Here is a 17,857-nt window from a genome sequence, read left to right as displayed (position 1 = left end):
TCTGACAGCCAGAGAGAGACAGATGACGTAAGCAAATGACAAAAGTTTAACCTGTTCCTCTGAAATGGTTTCATTTGTACTCTGTGGCTCAATAGTGATTCTTAAAAAAGAATACCTGAAAAGGCACTGATGCTTTTTAAGGTGTTTTAAACTAATCACAAAATGAAGGCTGCACACAGAAGAAGCAGGAGGCACCTAACCCTGTAAACGCATGTTACATACTCATCCAAATTCATGTTTGAATACTCATGTCATAGAGATGATGCATTCTAAGAGACTACATTTAATCTTTTGCTTACCAAGAATATTTTGTGTGAACTGATTTTGCTTTTATTCAAATAGGAGTGAATTTCTGAAAAGATTAAAAAAATAATTTAAATACTAAATACTTATTTTACTTATGGCATCAATATAACAGATTGTCAGAAACTTTTCCCACAGAAAGATGGACTTCTGTTTCATGGCTGCTAAACAAAAGAAAAAGCATTTTGTCAATCCTATCAAACATCTTAGTTTTCAGCACTGAAATGATGCCTACCACTGTTTCCCGCTGGTAATTTTTAAATCAAAAGACGTGCCTTTCAACCACTTCTGTGTGCAGTCGAAGTCTGTGTGGCTAGTGTTTATTTTGACCTTTGTGCTAGAGAAGAGGTGACCAAAATCATTAAAAACTGATGTTGCAACATAATGGAATACAACAGTTTAAATTGAACCCGTTTTAATATCTTTATTGTGATCTTTTTCCCCTCAGAGTAAAGCAGCAGCATAGTACCCAGCTGCATGATAATACTGGCAAGCAAGGCCATGAATTTCAACGGCAAACCCTAAACACTGAATGTGCTGTGCTTTTTAAAGAAATCCCCTTTTGTACCAGATATGTAATACCCTTTTGTGCTAGAGTGGTTTGCATAATAATGGTTTTCTTTAGTTATTCGTTGTGGTGTGATGGAGCTGCAGAGTGAGCTGGGCAGCAACAGCATAAAAGACAGTTCTCCATTCTTCTCTAATTTTTTGGAGATTTTCTTGTCTTTTAAAAGGTAAATACTTGTAACTATTTCCAGAAAAGGTATCCAATTATTAACATTTCAGATCTAATTATTACTTTTCTTAATATCCACCTTCCTATTTGAGCTCTGCACTTTCAGAAGCAGCAGCAATATTGCATCTTTGGCATTTACGGGGAACCTCGAGCATCTTAATTTAATTGGGCACACAATCATCTGGTGCAGATCAGTGCAACACTGTTCAGAAGCAACGATACCATGTCCAAGACCCTAACTGTAGAATGACTTGATTTCAAAATCCAACTAAAAATCATACTAAAACTAACTGGCCCATATAGGAGTTGTACATACATTACACTGCACCACTGCTGAGATAAAGAGTACTAGCTGACTGAATTCATCTGAAAAAATTGACATCTAAGATATACCTGAGATCAAGCATAAAATAAAACTTGAAGAATTTACTGGTAAGTTTTCCCATGTGAAATTTGTTAAGATTCCTCTTGGGCTTTTCAATGTGTTCTGATCTGGGTAGTAAGGAAGCAATATTTCCCAAAGGAGATATAATTACGTTGAAATGGAGCTCAGTCTTATTCACAGTGAAAGCTACAGAGAAGGACTAAAACCAGGGGAAGTTCCCCAGCTAATGTTCAATAAACTAGGCATTATTCTAACCGATACTATCAAGGGATTTTTCCTTTGAAATCGGTGGAATTATGCCAACTTACTCTAGCTGCGAGTTTGGCCATAAATTACAAACGGTTTTCAACCCCTGGCCTGCAACCGCTGCAAGGGACCATTTCCAAGAAATCCCTCAAAAACAACAAAGGAAAGCAAGGCTATTACGAATTAGCTTAAATTCAGAGTGCAGAGAGTTTGTAATCTCACTGGAAAATATTTAGAGGTTTGTGAATCAATAAAGGTCAAAAGCAGTTGGGCTAGATTATTTCAGATGAGCTGACAAGATGGATTAACATACAACAATACGTTATCACATGTTAGCAGTGCAAAGAATACCCAGGAAAAAAAGAATGCTTTGGAGCCCAACAGTCACTGCTTTCACAGCTCCATGTGTCAGAGACCATTATAGCTACCCTGCAAAACCGAGATGAATACATCCTCATATCTCTTATCAATGCAATAATTGTGTATTCCTGTTTACTAAAATATCTAAGATCTGTCTTTGCTAAATAGAGTAACAAGAAATTTCACAGCTCCAAAGAGTGAACCTACCATGGATTAGTACCAGAGACAGAAATACTTCCTCTAAAACCATGAAGGAAGTCCCGGAATCTAGGTAAGAGAGCCTTGTAATTATTTACAGCCTGAAGTCTTGTAATACAGAATCTCACAACACAGGGTTCTGTCATCTTAGAAATGCGAGTTGCCTCATGTCTGCTGGATACCAGATACTGCTAATGCACTGCAGGTTAAGTAACATGTTACACTCAGTGGTAAGGGACATACCAGCTTAGGTCATTCTCCTTGACTATTCAAAATGGAAATGAAAAGGTCTTTCAGAAGGAAAATATTCAGTGGAGTTCTCTGAAACCTTTTACTAGGAAGATATAGTCTGTGCTTCGCTTCCTATGATGTTACAAGGTGCCCTGAGCTTTGCTGGAATAAGCACTTCTGCCCTGCAGCCCATGAGATACAGCCCCTTCCTCCGGTATCCCCGTTCCCCTCCCCAGGCTTCTGGGATTCTGAGATATTTTTCTGTTCCCTAACAGATGTAGCAAGAATCTTATGTGCTCCTCACTTTCATTTATTTCTTAAGTGTTGAAGTTTTTGTTCACAGCAAACCGTGAATGAGAATTAAATGTTTCTGTTAAAAAATCAAGTATGTCTATTTTACGTGAATGTTCCAAAGTGATGCAGATGGCCAAAGACTGAAGGAAGTACTCATGAGTTTTGTTTTATTTTCCAAAACTGTTATTTAACTCACAAGGCAGGGACCTGTCAAACATAGGTAGCACTCACCTTTTTCTGTTAATAAACATCCTTCAGATGGTTTGCCAAATCCATCTAGGTCTTACATGGTTTATGCACTTCTGATACTAACGAAAAGCTACAGATTTGACTGATGCAATTCTTTAGTATTATTTATGAATCAGTTCCAGAATTAAATCCTGGTACTCTGTATTGAGACTTGGTATAAAAGGGCACCTTGGAAGAGCCATCTATCAGTTACAGAGTCTAACTGTAAGAGTGACAGCTTAAACTTCCATTTATTTCAGTTATACTTAAGGTGCAGAAGCACCCTTCTGTCCCGTGCCATCACTAATGAGTGACAATGCTGGTCTTTGTCCGTCTCACACATACATTACCTCGCCTTTGCCAGTTTGAAAAACTCCCCAGGAAAGGGCAGGAGTGCTTTTGTGACATAGTTATCTCCTAAAGCAAGCCTGGCTGTAAGCACCACTTCAGTTTGGGACATTTCAGTGACTTGTAAGGACTGGGATGTATTACATGAAAGTTCACTGTGCTGCAAAGAAGGGCTCCACATGCCTTTAATTACCTTGTAAAGTTTGCCCAGCTGTTAAGCGTAGAAAATCTTTGTGCATGAGCATTTCAGTTAGGAGATGTCCTCTGCGTATGGTTGCACTTTTCTTAGTGTTACAAACAGGTTGTGCTGAAATCTGGACTCCCTGGGAAAATTTGTATGTGGATCCTAATTCTGTAGGTCATTTTTCCAGCTTAATCCTGTTTACTGTGTGTCTCCTCTTTGAAACAGTTGTGGCTGACTGCAGTGTGAGAGAGAGGTGGGCTACAGAGATGTTCCCATACATTAATCCCTATGACACTTTGACTGTATCAGCTGCCATATGAATTTCTTATGTCAGCTTTCTATTGCAGTGAAACATTTCAATATTTTTAGGTAAAAGAACACTCGTTTGTTTGGCTGATGATTGCAAATACATCAACTTTACATTCTCTGTGCAAATGCAGTAGTTCAGGAGACTTGCAGAGGTTCCCTGCATGCCTGGAGTGAGCCCAAAATGGGGAAAAAAGCACAGGCCTGTAGATACAGTGGATAGGGTTGCATGGAAAGGACGGACAAAGACAAAGTTTTTCCTATTCTCAGTGACAATCCAGGAAGAGTAGGGCCCAGTTTCAAGTAAGTTGAGCTTGCTCTGTGGTCTCTGTATGTGAAAATGCAGAATTCACCCCAAAGAGACTGCGACAGATCCAGTCACTGAGAATGCTTTCCAACAACCAGGGCCTGAGTCTTAATGAATTTTTTAAAGCTTATAAAATATTTTTTAGTTATGTATGCTTTAAAACAAAAGGTTTCTTCTTACATGTTGACATGTCTTTATTGGCACCATTTATTTACTTTTTATAGGAGTGGGAGCATGACTACTCCTATGCCAGCATATTTGATTGTGTGTGACTTGCTTTACATTTACAGGGATCTATTATTGCTTACGAGGACAAATAAAATTTCTGTAGAGTGTTTAGTTAACTCCCTGTTGAAGTTAAGCAAGACTTACCTTTGGAAAACTCGTATAAGATTATTTGTAATGGTGCCAATGGGACCCTTGCTTTGCTTAGAAAAATGTATGTGAATTTATAATGGACAAAGATACAATTATCCCAGAATAGCTTCAGGAAAAATCGTCAGATTTCTTTCAGATGAGGCACCCAGATAGGGATTGCAGTGTGTGTTACTGTTCTCTGGGCAGGGCAGATAATGGCTTGGCTTCTATTTTCACTGTGAGATATATTCTGTTACCACTTTGAATGGTCAGGAATAATTCCCTCTAAATCAAACTTTGGCATTTCCTAAGTAGAATTAGTCCTTATTTATATGAGTATGAGACAAAGAATAATCTTATCTGGGGATTTTAATATTGCTAGTGATGAAAAACTGAATGATTGAAGTCTCTCTTACTCTCAGATCTTTGGAGTCTTTCAAAGTCTGTCCCAGTTTAATCCAAGAAATTGCAAACTCAGTCGCATTCTAGCAAAAGAATCCAAATTCATCTTCCTTTTTCTCTTTTCTAGATCAGGAGCTCTTTCCTCTGCATTTCCACAAAAGCTTTTATGCAAAGTCCTTTTAGAGCCAAGGAAATCTTGTTAAAACTTAATTACAAATCCATGCTGTATTAAGAAAAGAACATCTGCAATGGGCATTTCTCACAGGCTTGTGTTTAATTATTGACAGTTATTTCTGTTGTCTCCCCATCTACCTTGTGAAATACATTTTCCTTCTCATGAAGAGTAGCTCTCAGATGCACAGAAGTGAAGACTTTTAAAAGATCCTCAGTTCCCCCAGCATCTGAGCATGTAGAAACTTGGAGGCCTGGCTGTCCTTCTTGTCTGCACCTTCTTCACACCCAAATTCCTCCAGCAGCTTCTCCACTGACAGCAAAGCGCTTCTTCAGTAGATGTGAGCTTATTGTCTAGGTATGGTTGCTAGGAAAAACAGCTCATTTAGTGTAGCAACCAGCTGGTGTAGTACATGCTTGATAAATCTCTTATCAGAAGTTCACACACTTTCAGGATTCTTCATGATTAGGCTTGATTTATCAATCTGAAAAGAGCCCCATTCTCTCTTCATTTCACATACCTGTTGGAAGCACCTGTCTAGAGCTAGGTTTTAAAGCTTGAGAGCCTTGCCCTGCCAGCTCCTGCTATTCAGGCCCATCACACAGTGACAAACAGATGGAGCAAAGGAAGCACTAGGTTGTAAATTGTTTTTTTCTTTCCTTTTTATGTCTGTTCTGTTGATGTGAGCAAGTTAGCGGGCTTTGAGCTGCTTTGTTATGCATGCACAAATGTGCACTGCTTGGGAGACTGATCAGGTGTTCAGTGAACTGTTATCTAGATGCTGAGGATAAGAACACAGGAAAATAGGCCAGACCAGGAAAAAAGCAGGGACAAGTCCTAGGCATAATATTCATCTGCAATTGTCTTTTCCCAGGCAGTATGTCTGATCCAAAGTTTAAATAGGGGTTCATACACAAGGCACATGTATTATTATTTTCGTTTGTTAGCTACCAGTTTGTCTTAATGCTATTTAAGGATATGAAATCAAAGACTTTAGTGGTTTTTTTTTTTTACTTTTGATTAAAAAAATACTCTGTTTATTCCTATTATGTATATCTTGTATCGTTTGCTTAAAGCAAGCAATTTCCATCAGTCAAAAGGGTCTAATTATTTCTTTAACTCATGCAAAATGGCATTTTTTGTTCAGGAGATGACAAAAAAAACCCTTTTATCTTGGAATAAATCTAAGAAAAGTTTGTGCTAAACAAACTAATAGCTTGTTGATCTGTTATTTAGCATTGCTGGTCATTTTTTGTAGCTGCTTTGTAGAATGCAGGTTAGGTCTCTGATACCTCTTAAAAGTCAGTTGATAGATGAGATTATATTGCTATGGCAGCTCCTACACCCTTCCATCAAATAGTTACTTAAGCAAAGAGTTGGTGCTCCCCTTAGCCAAGAGCTGTACAGCTTGGCAATTTTTGGCCTTTGAAATGGCTGCATCTTGACCTTGACCATCTGGGTGCAACCCAAAATGCTCTCATATGGACACCCACCTGAAGAGGAGGGGCCTTTGAAGGCCTTATAAAGAAACCAGTTTGCAAATCAATTTAAATGCAATTTGCCAACAGGATATATGCTTCGTGCTCACTCTGTCCTTTCTGTTTATAGCCCTTTACCACTGAACTGCTGTGGCTTGATTGTGTGAAACTGAATTTCAAGATGCAAGATACTGTTCAGATAGTTCTGCAATATATTCCTCAGATCCAGCAGCTTTGGCAGGAGAGAGCCCATGGGTGATGGAATAACCAGATCTCTGCGTCCATCTCATGAAAAACAGACCCTTTCTTCTGGATTCCACAGGATTCTCCCAGCAGCCAGCCTTGTTTACAGGTGATCTTTGGATGCATGTCTGTTCTCTTCACAAGCCTGGTTGCTCTCCCCTTAGTACTTCCTTTGTTGCTTACTTCTTCATGGCTTGCAGAAGGTGATCGTTTTCTGTGTGTCTTCTCTGCCCTTGCACTCCTCACTGAGTGCCTCACCGCACTGTGTGCCCTTTCATGCCTTAGTCATTCTTGCTTGCTGCACAAAGGGCATCGTTACCTCTGGAAAATCTTTCTGTAGCATGCTGATGTATTGTGATTAATGCATTATCAACAATGACAAGACTGCCTCAGGAAACTCCAACAACTTATAAAGTTGAATTTTTTTATACAATAGCTTTTTAAAACAAGTTATATCCCACAATGAGGGACTTATTTTCTTAGATTTCCCACAGGTAGGCTCAGCGTGTTGATGCTATACATGAAGATAAGGCAACGGGACATCACTCAGTGAAACAAACCTGTAGGTAGTACTAATGGTGATGAACTGAACTTGTATTGTCCCCTCGTATAACATTGCAGAGAAGTTCATGAACACATGCGACACATAGCAGAAAGCACATTCAATGTTATCCCTGCGCTGAAGGGGAAAGCCCACCCTCATTCCTACAAGAGAGCTGTGCTGTAAGGCTCCACCGCCACCGCATTTGCATGAGAAAGGAAGAAAGCTGAGGCCTTGTTGTAAGGCTCCGGGCTCTGCTCTTGCTGATTAGATTGGGGAAATAGCAGGAGGCATTTCAGAGAAATGTCCCATTTTTTGCAAGGAGAGCTGCAAGACTGCCGACTTGCAGTTAAATTTGAGTTCCTACAGATGCCAAACATCTCCATTCTGGTACACAAGATTGCTGTCCCAAGCTGACTTGTTATTTGCTTTTCTTTATTTTAAGAGTCAGCATTTTTCCTGATAAATTATTGGCAGTTCTGTGACTTCTGACATAAGGTCTGCCAGTAAAAATCAAATATATATTCTTCTAAATTATAATGCAAAATGACCATATCTTATAAACTGTAATTTAAAGAGTGATTCTGAATAATCCAGAAACAAAACAGTCTTCCACTTAGTAATCTCACTTAGTTTAGAAGTTTATCACACACAAATTTTTAATCTTCTTGCAGTCCCTTTTCACACTGAGCTCACATATACCCAACCTGCTAACTGCCTGAGCGCAGTCATAGTGCCAGCAGAGAGAAATTCAAGTGCACGGTGCTCTTCTGTCCTCACAGTGAACCTCAAACGTCTCAGCTTTTGGCCCTCAGCCTGAGCTGTTCTGCAGTCTTCTTTCCTCCTAATCTTGGCTGTCACGGCAGCGCCCTGCATCACGCAGGAAAGCATTTTGTTTCCCAAAGGCCTCTGTTTTTGTTCATCAGGGAGATTAATACAATCTTAAAAGTTACATATTGCTGCATGTTTTCTCTTTATTTCTATCACACCATGGGTGTCCAACCTTTTGGCTTGCCTGGGTCGCACTCAGTGAACAGGCTTGGGCCATGTATACAAAAGCCACTCACAAAGTAATGCCTTTTTTTTATTTCCATGGAAACTACAATTGATACAAAGAGCACCATAACAGTATTTGAGAGGGCAGGGGCTGGGCCACATGTTGGACATGCCTGTATTATACCATGTGTCCATACGGTCCTCTAGGTCCCTTCCAACCCCTACAATTCTGTGATTCTGTGATTCTGTGAAACGGGTACAGACACTGCCTGGAGCTAAGGGAAAGGGAGCCTTATGAGCCACACCTGATTAAAAATGAGACTGCACAGAGTGCTATTCGATTATTCACATGGCAGATTGAGTGAGCTGATGGATGCAGTAGCCCCGTCATGCTTTTATATGGCAGAAGCCTCCTTCCCATTGACTGGACAATGCTTATGCCTAAAAAATTATCTAGTAAAAGTACATTCACAGGTGACCATTTAAGCTATTTAATATTTTGCATCATGTGTCTCTTTTTTTTTTTTTTATCTGATACCACAGCGAAAAAAAGCAAACTAATGGAGTTGGGAGGGGGGCCTGTGATAGGGAAAGAAAGAAAATATCACCACTGATGTATTTCCTCTTAACTTCTTTTTTCCTTCTTTGCCTTTTCTGAGCTCAGAAGTCAGCAGGAATAGTAACAGCTCTTCATAAACGAGCCATGGAGAAACCTTTTGGGAAGGCGCCTCACAGTGCTTTGTCATCTGCTGACAAACTGGTGCCAGGACCAGAACTTCATAATAAAGTCTTCAGAGAAAATTTTGCAGCAGATCAAGGAATCTCAAAGGTATGGACCTGCAGAAAAACCGCTGTAAAAAATGATTTAGTTACCTTTTTTCATCTCCTTAAAGGCTGAAAGCTGAGCTTTGTGGCAAGCTGTGATATCACCTTCTCAGTTGCATTATTGTTTTTCATGTTTTCTAGTATTCAAAAAAAAAAAAAAAAAAAAAAAAAAAAAGCTAAGGCAATTGCTAGGAGATATTGGCAGTTTATTTCCCAGTGATATCTTCAGGTTTTAAAGCCTCTTGGGCACCTCTTTTATGTTCCCAGAGCAAATTACCTGAGCCGTAATGGAGGAGGCTGCTATGCCGCTGATTCTCTGCTCCCTTCCACACTGCAGAGCTGGATTCATGGCAGCCGGAGGTGCTGCTCTTCTGCAGAGCAGCAGCAAACTGGCAACCGTGTATGTTAAAGATCACAGGGGATGCTGTGCCTTGCTGAAGCACGTTGCTTCCAGGGCTGAGGTGATGTTTCTGCCACCACAGCAGACTTCCTGTTCTCAGGTAGGAGCCTCGGGGGACTGGCTTTTCTGCTTCCCTCCTTGGGATGAGTGAAAAAGAGCTAAATGGACAAAACCTTATCATGTTGTTGAAGATCAGGACAATAGGAGTTGATACAGAACAGTATCATAAATGGCTTTGCATTTGGGGCACAAAAGCACCCAGCTCTCACAAAATGCCTGCAGGTAGCTCTGCAGGTGGACCCAAAGCTGAACCCTCACGTGGGGTCTGCTGCCTCATCACCGGGCTCAGCTGTGAGTGCAGGCCTCTCTCTGAGCCGCATGCTTCCAGCAGCACAGAAGGGTGGCAGCCCTGGGCCCAGCCCTGCGTCTGAGCACAGCTTTGGTCAGATGCTGGGAGCAAGGCTTAACTTTCCTGTGGTCTCTCCTGTTCAAACTGACAAACACAGCTGCCCTGTGGGTGTTTGGAAATTACCCTGAGTGTACGTATGTGTTATAGGAGAACACCTGAAGCAGCGGATGTCCTGGCAGACTGTCAGGCAGGGCACTCAGGTACCTTAGTGCTGCTTTGCTGCCTAACGCCAAAGGACTGGACTTTTACAGCAGCGTGCTTTGCACAACCAGATAGGAATAGTAGCAATATCCAGCACCGATTCCATCCCTCCCGCTCCTGGTCTGTTTCCATACGTAGTGCTCATGCAACGTGATTTCTACATTAAACGGGCTCTTATGTGAAAGCGTTCTCAGCTTTCAAGTTTAGGTTTAAAAATCCAGCATGGAACGGATGAAGTGAAATGTTTGTTTTGGACCGCGCGTTGACAAAGGGGAGGAAACCCCTCGCTGTGGGATGGCAGCCGCGGGTCAGAAGCGTGTAAGCAGCCGTTACCGCCATCCAGAGGAGAGCAGCCATCAGCCGTCAGATTTCATTTTGTTGTGCGTGGAAAGGAGAACCCAACCGGTTGGTCTGGTTCGTGCTGAGACATCCCAGAGGAGAAAAACAACGTAGGTGTGCCACCGCGTCCCGACAGCAGGGACGGGAGGCCGGGGGGATGAGGGGGGGGCGGGGGTTGAGGTTTTTCCCTGCCGGATTAATCGCGCCGCCCGCCCCACCTCGTGCAACACGCAGCCCAGGGGCGGGCGGCAGCGCCCCCTGCTGGGCGCGCGGAGGGACAGCAGGGCGGCTAAAGGGGGGAGCTGCGCTGCCGGGAGGCTCGTGATGTGCGGGCGAGAGGCGGGAATCCCTTCGCAGCCCGGGGTTTCTGTGTTTTACAGATCCAAAATGACAACCGGTTTCATACGGCCTGTTTTTTAAACTTGAAGTCCAAACAAAAGCAATCTTTTGGTAGAGATCTGCGTTAGAAGCTGGCAGGAGCACTACTGAGATGTAAGGAGGTGCGTGGGCCAGTACTCAAAAGATTGGATACAGTTTTCCACCACATCTGTCCGAACAAATCTGTGCAAACTTTGAGCAAGTTTGGCAAGAAGCATCCTGGTTTTGTTTTTACAGCCCTAACAAGGAAAGGAAAAACTCCCTTGTGTATTGGGTATCCCTTGAAATGGGTAAAATGTGCTAAAATGTGTTTATGTGCTTTAAGACAATCATAAATCAGGACAACTCTTTGAAGACAATTTAAGGTAATAATTTCATGACCGTTCCTGAAATTTCTTAGTCCATATAGCTGCTGAAATGGACAAGGGCCAACACTAACAGCCCGCGTTGGGTGCTGCCAGATGAAATCATCACCCCTGCTAGCTCCCCTTAGCACAGCATGTGCCTCACTGGCAGCCTTGGTCAGCAAACTGGTGACTCCTCCTGCCAGCTCTGAGGATGACAGTGAAATTAAATTCTTCTGAATGCAGCACTTATTCAAGGCAGGAAATCACTTTCTTTTGCACGTTACTGGGTCATTCTCAGCCAGTTTCCAGAACTGAGAAAGGCTCTGCTTGCAGGAGAGATGATGTGATTATGACAGGCAGGAAGCAGAACAGGACAAGTTCCAGCAAAAACTCTGTAGAAGGCAGTAGTGAATATTCTCAATGTAGAGCTTTAATAGGTGGTTCAACAAAAAGTGCTCCAAGATTAATTCCAAAGCACATTAAGCTCATATGGCAGTTTTTAATAGAATCCTATTCAAATTCTGGGATTTTCTACGAAAATGCTGGTCTGTGCCCTGCCCTGAGACCACTTCTGTGGAAGTATCTCTGTAAATGATGATGTAAAAAGGAGATGCAGAGAAGTAAGTGGCAAAGTGTGAAAGCACACCTTGCTCTCTTTCTCTCCCACATCTGTTATTTGACCTCAGTGTTGGTGGAAGCTGGCAGAGGGGTTGATGACAAGTTGCCACGAGATGAGGAGGGCAGGGGCTGCTTGATAGCACTTTGAGAACTACCTCCTGCTGGGGAACTACACCGAAGCTGGTTGTGATTCTTCTTTGTCAAGACAGCCAAACTGTGAGTGCTGTCAGATCTATTATGATGATACCAAGATCCTTCTGGGAATTTATGAAACTCTCCCTTTGGATTTACTTATCCCTTCAGCAGGTGCAGATTGCAGATTAGCCATTTTAAGTCAACTGACCTCAGTCCCCTTCAATGCCAGGTAAATTCAGGCTTAAAGTGAGAGGATCCCTCGTGTCACTAGTTTCAACTAGAGGATATGTGTGTGCTATGAGAGTATTCAATATGAAAAACGTGGTGCAAAACAGAGGCAACCAATTGGAGCAGTGCTTCAGACAAAGCTGAGGTAAGAACCATGGATGCTTAGTTCCGGAATTATTAATTCTTCAAAAAATTTTAATGGAAATAAGTTCAACAGTGAAATCCATCTTCTGTGATAATACAAGGGACAGACAAGAAACAGTTCAAGAATTTTCATTATCTTTTCAGTGTCTTTGTGAGGTACTTGAAATGCAGGCAAAGAATGGGTATGATGGAGATACCATGGTAGGCAAAAACCAGGCTTTTCTGGAATGAGTTTTCTTACTAGTTTATGGAAAACATCATCAAAATTCCACAGTGTGATTTCAGAATTCGTAATTACTTTGAACAAGGGAGAAATCAGGAGAACATGATGTATTCTATTGCAGGAGACATTTAATGCCTTATTTGGAACAGCATCCAGATATTTCATCTGTAGTCTTCATCAAGAGTAAAGTTTACACGAGCTCAGCTATCTGAAAAGAATTAAATTCTGGAACATTTTCTTGGCTGCTATACATCTGAGAAATGTAGAAGTGGTTGATGCCAAACTACCTGCCATGTGTGTACTTCCTTTAGACTTATTTTTCTAAATGAAATGTAGCTACCACAAAGGATATTTGGTATTGAGAAAGTGAGATCAACTAGATTTGGCTTTCCTAAATGTGGTCTATCTCTTAGCAAGTGTTCTTACAGTTGCTATTACAACTTTGCAGGGAAGTTTTTCTCATTAGCAATTGTCATTTTACATCATCAATTTCCAGCACAGCAGAATTAAAGATATTGGTGTCTGTTTCCAACCACCATTTTAGAGTTTTTAGCTAAAAATCTCTCCTTGGAGAGATGGGGTTTAAACCACAGGCACCCAGTATGCTTTAGTATGCCCACTTATGGGTTAGTAAATTTACTTTTTCTATTTTATTCAAATCTTAAGCAAAACGTAAATAAATAATAATAAATGCTTTTGCATATAATTATGAAAATATTATCTGTGAACAATTATAAATAGCAAATACAAAATTCCAGCCTTTATATGAATAAGAAATGAAGTTGAATTTCATAAATTTTAATTTAATAGCATCTTCAAGGAAAATATTTCTAATTTCTTCAGGTCAGTTTTAGCATCACAGAATAATTCAGGCTGGACAGGAACTCTCACTGTCACCTGAATCCAGGCCCTGCTCAGAGCAGGTCTCACTGTGTCAGATTGCTTAAGGCTGCAGTCAGTCAACTTGAACCCTCAAATGTGGAGCCTCTGCTGAATGCTGGTTACTGCAATGTAGGTTAGAAACTAATTCATATGCAAAAATATTCTCAATTTTTCTGGATACAATTTGAAATGCTCCACTTTCAGAGTTCATTCACTGAACTTTCCTGGTTGCGTATGTACAGTTCAAAAATCATATCAGAGAACATTGTGTCTGGTGATGGGAGGTACGTTTAAGCTTGTATGATCTAACTATAGCTTAGAGTGCAAGAGTTAATCTAGTAAAATATTGGCTGATGTTGTGACCTGCTGGATAGATGAGAGGAGAGCAGTGGGTGTTATCTGCCTTCTGCGAGGCTTTTGACACTATCTCCCATAACATCCTCATAGGTAAGGTTAGGAGTTGTGGAACAAATGAGTGGACAGGAAGGTGGGCTGAGAACTGGCTGATGGCACAGCACAGAGGGTTATGATCAGCAGTGCAGAGTCTAGTTGGTGTTCCCCTGGGATCAGTACTGAGCCCAGTCTTGTTGGACACCTTCATCAGTAAACTGGATGAATGGATGGACAGCATCCTCACAAGTTCTGCGACGATACCAACCTTAAGAGTGCAAAAGCTATCCCAGTAAGTAAAATCCTTTGGTTACTCTGTGATTCACAGCTGGTTTGTTTGCTTGTTTCCAAAACCAGGTAGTTCAGGTTTCTTATCTTTCCTTCCAAACTATCTCAAAGCTACGCTTCACTATCAAACATTTTATAGATACTTCATTTAACTTAATGCATTTTGGGTCTTTGTACAGAGTTTTAGTGGTCTTTCCTGTACGCTTCATGCTGTAATAACAACAAAAGCTTAAGCTGACTTCAGAACTTCTGTGCTCAGCCCTGCACAGATTCATCAGCAATATTGTTAGAACACTGGAAAACTGGCAGTTAATCTTTTATACTTCCCAAACTGCTTCTCCCTTCCCTGTGGGTTTACTAGCTCTTTCTGCCTTACCCTGTCCACGTCCTTAGATCTGTTTGAAGGGAGTTGTGGACCCATCCTCTCATGTCCTGGTTAAGAGCCCATTCCTGCAGGGGCTGTGTGTCTGTTAGCCCTTATGACCAGAGGAGACTTTACAGACTGCTGCAGACCTGGAGGGGCAACTTTGCCTCATCCCTGCTATCTGCCCCTAAGTTCTGCCTCCTCTTTTCTGCAGACCTTGGGTCAGAAGAGCTGCAGTGCTAGGAAAGCAATTGTGAGGACTTCTGTGGCAAAGAGGTGCTTTAAAGAAGTAAACTTTGGAAACACAGCTGATTCTTACTACTTTAGTCGCAGGCAATGGCAATAGAAGGGATTTGATTGGGATGAGTGCTGAGAGTCCTTCTGCTGTGCTGTGTCAGCTACCCCACCATAAACAAACATGGGACATTTCATTTAAACTGAGAAGCTGATAGCGTTGAACGCATCTATTTGTATAAACTAGCTGGCTGTCCCTTTGCCATCTCTAATGTAAGTCTACTAAGGCATTGTGAAACTTCATTTAGTTTAAGCTTGCAGTACTAACTAGTGCATATAACACAAAAAGGGTCCTTTCTAACTTCCATACCATTTTTCTACTGAGTTATTTGTTGGAAAGATATGTTCCTGTATAATTACATGTGGTTTTCTTAAACCTTTGCAGTTGGTAGCTTAATATATATTTTGTTGTACTTTGAGTACAAAGGATATATTATGCTTTTGTTGGCATCCTTACTGGACAGTGTGCCAACTGCATAATTTTGTTCTCTGCTATATGTCAGGATTCGAGTGCCGAGGGCTCAACAGGTGGTGCTGGGATAAAGTTCTGCCAAATCAAATAGGTAACGCAGTTATTTCTTTTGTCAAATTATAATTGAAAACAGAGACGAGTAAAATGAAACTCATGTTTTCCTGGTGCAAAACAGACTTTAGAATTAAATTCAAATCAGTTCGCATGACGAGTACACATTACTACCGGAGTTTGGTCTGTAAATAAACATGCAACACCTTAGTTTTGATGTAGAATAATTCATTCTTTGCAAATTTAAACCTTAAGCGTCAGCATTTAAACAATAGCAGAGGGCCTGAGTCCTCCATGACTCTACTGTCTTTGTCATATGTATCTTGCAGAAAATGTGCCAAAAACTTCAGGAAAACTTTGAAAAGATTTAAATCTAAAGTCAGAGAATTTGAGACAGTCTGTGATACATAACTCAAATGTTTAGCATCATTTCCTGCCATATTGTTTTCTAATCATTGCTCTAACTGCGATCCCAGCAGAAAATGGAATAAATGCACTGGAAATCCCAGTGAATGTGCTGAATGAGGTGCTGCTTTTTATATACTTGTTTTGGATGATGCTTATTAATCCTAAAACTGTACACATGGGTTAAAACCCATTCTGCAACAAAAATACAACAGATCATGGAGGCATAGTTTGGTGTTCCAAAATTGCTTATCTATGCACTTGGAAGCCTTTTCACTTTGTTATTGTAGCTGATGTTTTTCAGTGAGATCTTTTCATTTTCCTCTGAGGACCTCTCTAAATGTAATACATATAATCTTATCTACAGCTCCTACAAACATCATGGTTTTAGTTCTCTGTTTCTCCTCACTCAAAGGGATTTCTTCTGAGCTGTAGTTTTCTGACTTTGAGTTCTGTTTCAACATATCTGAGCCCATCATGTGCCAAAGTGGCTTCCAGCAGCGGCCTCCAGTTCCTCACACTGGTCACAAACATCTTTATGATACTTTTAGGCTCTTATTTTACTGAAGGTTTTGCCTTTATACGTGACCAGGTGATGCATCCTCTTCTGCCACTTAATAAAGTCATTCCGTAAGTGATTGTCAACTAATTAGCATGAGAAAAGGGTATCGCATGCAACTTAATTATTTTTATGTTTTATTTACTGTTGTTTAGTCCAAGCAGACTAAAATAGCTTCTTCTATAGCAGTAGGAGAGTGCAGGACAGCAGGTAACAAGGGAAGAAACTGACATGTTTGGAGGCCGTGTGAGGAATTTCTCTGGTGTTAAAGATCTGTGAGACTTTACAGAAAGCTGGGCATGAGCGCTGGGAATGTTTTGGGGAGGGGATAATGCAAGGCCAACCAGACACAGGTAACCATATCAGGTTACCATACGTATCTGCTGCACAAGGTTGAGATCCCCTTGCAATTGGAGAGATGGTTGTAGGGGAGAATGTAATTCTGGTGCTCTGGTTATTTATTCATGTATTTATTTATGTATTTATAAAATAAGCATGTTGGATATTTATCTTAAACCTCAGGTAACTGTTTAGGAAAGAAACAGCCGAGAAGCTGATAATGTACCCCTTTCATTGACAAAAGATTGATGCCTTGCCTGGCCGGGCTTCCCAATGGTCAAACACAAGCAGCACGTAGCCCAGTGTTTATCCAGGGGAGCTGAGACCGCTGCTCCCACACTTTTTTGTGTGAAATTAACTCAGCCACGTTGAAACTGGGAAAGATTGGAAAACATGGTAAAATTGCTTTCAAAAAAAAGGGGGAAAGCAGCTCGTAAGCAGTTTGTGCAAAAATATGTATGCGTGAACGTTTCTGCTGACCTTCCTCAGGAGCCATCTGTCTGCTTGTCCTCTGGGGAGCAGGTGAAGAGTTCAGCTAATCCTAGTTGTGAAATGAGAATCTGCACTAAGAAACAAGCTCCTGGAATTAAAAGCTGTATTATTTCATGCCATTCTACTGCAGGAAAAACTGGCAGATTCTTCAGTGGCACTCACAAATGGGCTAATAGCAATTTTTTTATTTCTATTTTTTACATTTTTAATAGCGCTAAAAATGTGAACAGAACCTGGCCTTTGCTCTTTCATGTACAGCATTTGATTGACCGTGATCTCAAGATGTAATATTGGTTTTATATTTATCTCTTAGAAACTGGTCTTCCTATGTTTTGTTGTTTTTTTTTAAATACTTTTGCTCTGCACAGTTGTTTGCCATGACTTTCAGTGAGGGTGCAAAATGAAACACAGACACTTGGAAGCAGAGAAATGTTGGGGGCAGGGTAAGAACGTGAAAGCCTGCGTGAAGTGGTGTTAGTACATACATGTGTCTCACTCCTAAGCCAGGAACAAGATTTCCAGTTGTTTTTGGGTTCATGTACAAAAAAGTATGATTTCCACTGCCAACAACATCTGAGTTATTTAAAAAAATGCGAGATAAAAGCAAGCAGTTCACGACAGGAGAAGGATAGATACCACTTCTCCTCTCTACCATTCCTCTCATGGCCCAGAAATGTATACTTATTTATAGTTATATTTTCATCTCTGGGTGATGTACTGTGTTTTAGCTACTCAGATCCCTTTTTCCATCAGTGTAAG

The 17,857-nt window shown here is 41.0% G+C and overlaps 2 long non-coding RNA genes across 2 annotated transcripts in view; both read left to right on the top strand.

Moving 5' to 3' along the window:
• The first annotated feature begins 2,195 nt into the window (after positions 1-2,195).
• LOC125694209 (uncharacterized) lies at positions 2,196-11,494 on the top strand. Its single transcript, XR_007377458.1, has 5 exons — positions 2,196-2,301; positions 6,666-6,887; positions 8,980-9,144; positions 9,408-10,599; positions 10,870-11,494. It is a non-coding gene; the product is annotated as an uncharacterized LOC125694209 (long non-coding RNA).
• Positions 11,495-14,747: 3,253 nt separating this feature from the next.
• Positions 14,748-17,857, top strand: part of LOC125694210 (uncharacterized) — a 15,234-nt gene continuing 12,124 nt past the window's right edge. The window contains exon 1 of the long non-coding RNA XR_007377459.1: positions 14,748-15,343. This is a non-coding gene — a long non-coding RNA (uncharacterized LOC125694210). The remainder of the gene's footprint in view (positions 15,344-17,857) is intronic.

The sequence above is a fragment of the Lagopus muta genome, chromosome 5 (assembly GCF_023343835.1).
Source record: "Lagopus muta isolate bLagMut1 chromosome 5, bLagMut1 primary, whole genome shotgun sequence".
NCBI classification, from domain to species: Eukaryota; Metazoa; Chordata; class Aves; order Galliformes; family Phasianidae; genus Lagopus; species Lagopus muta.
Note: the sequence above shows the minus strand (reverse complement) of the source record. Positions and strands in the feature narration are given on the sequence as shown.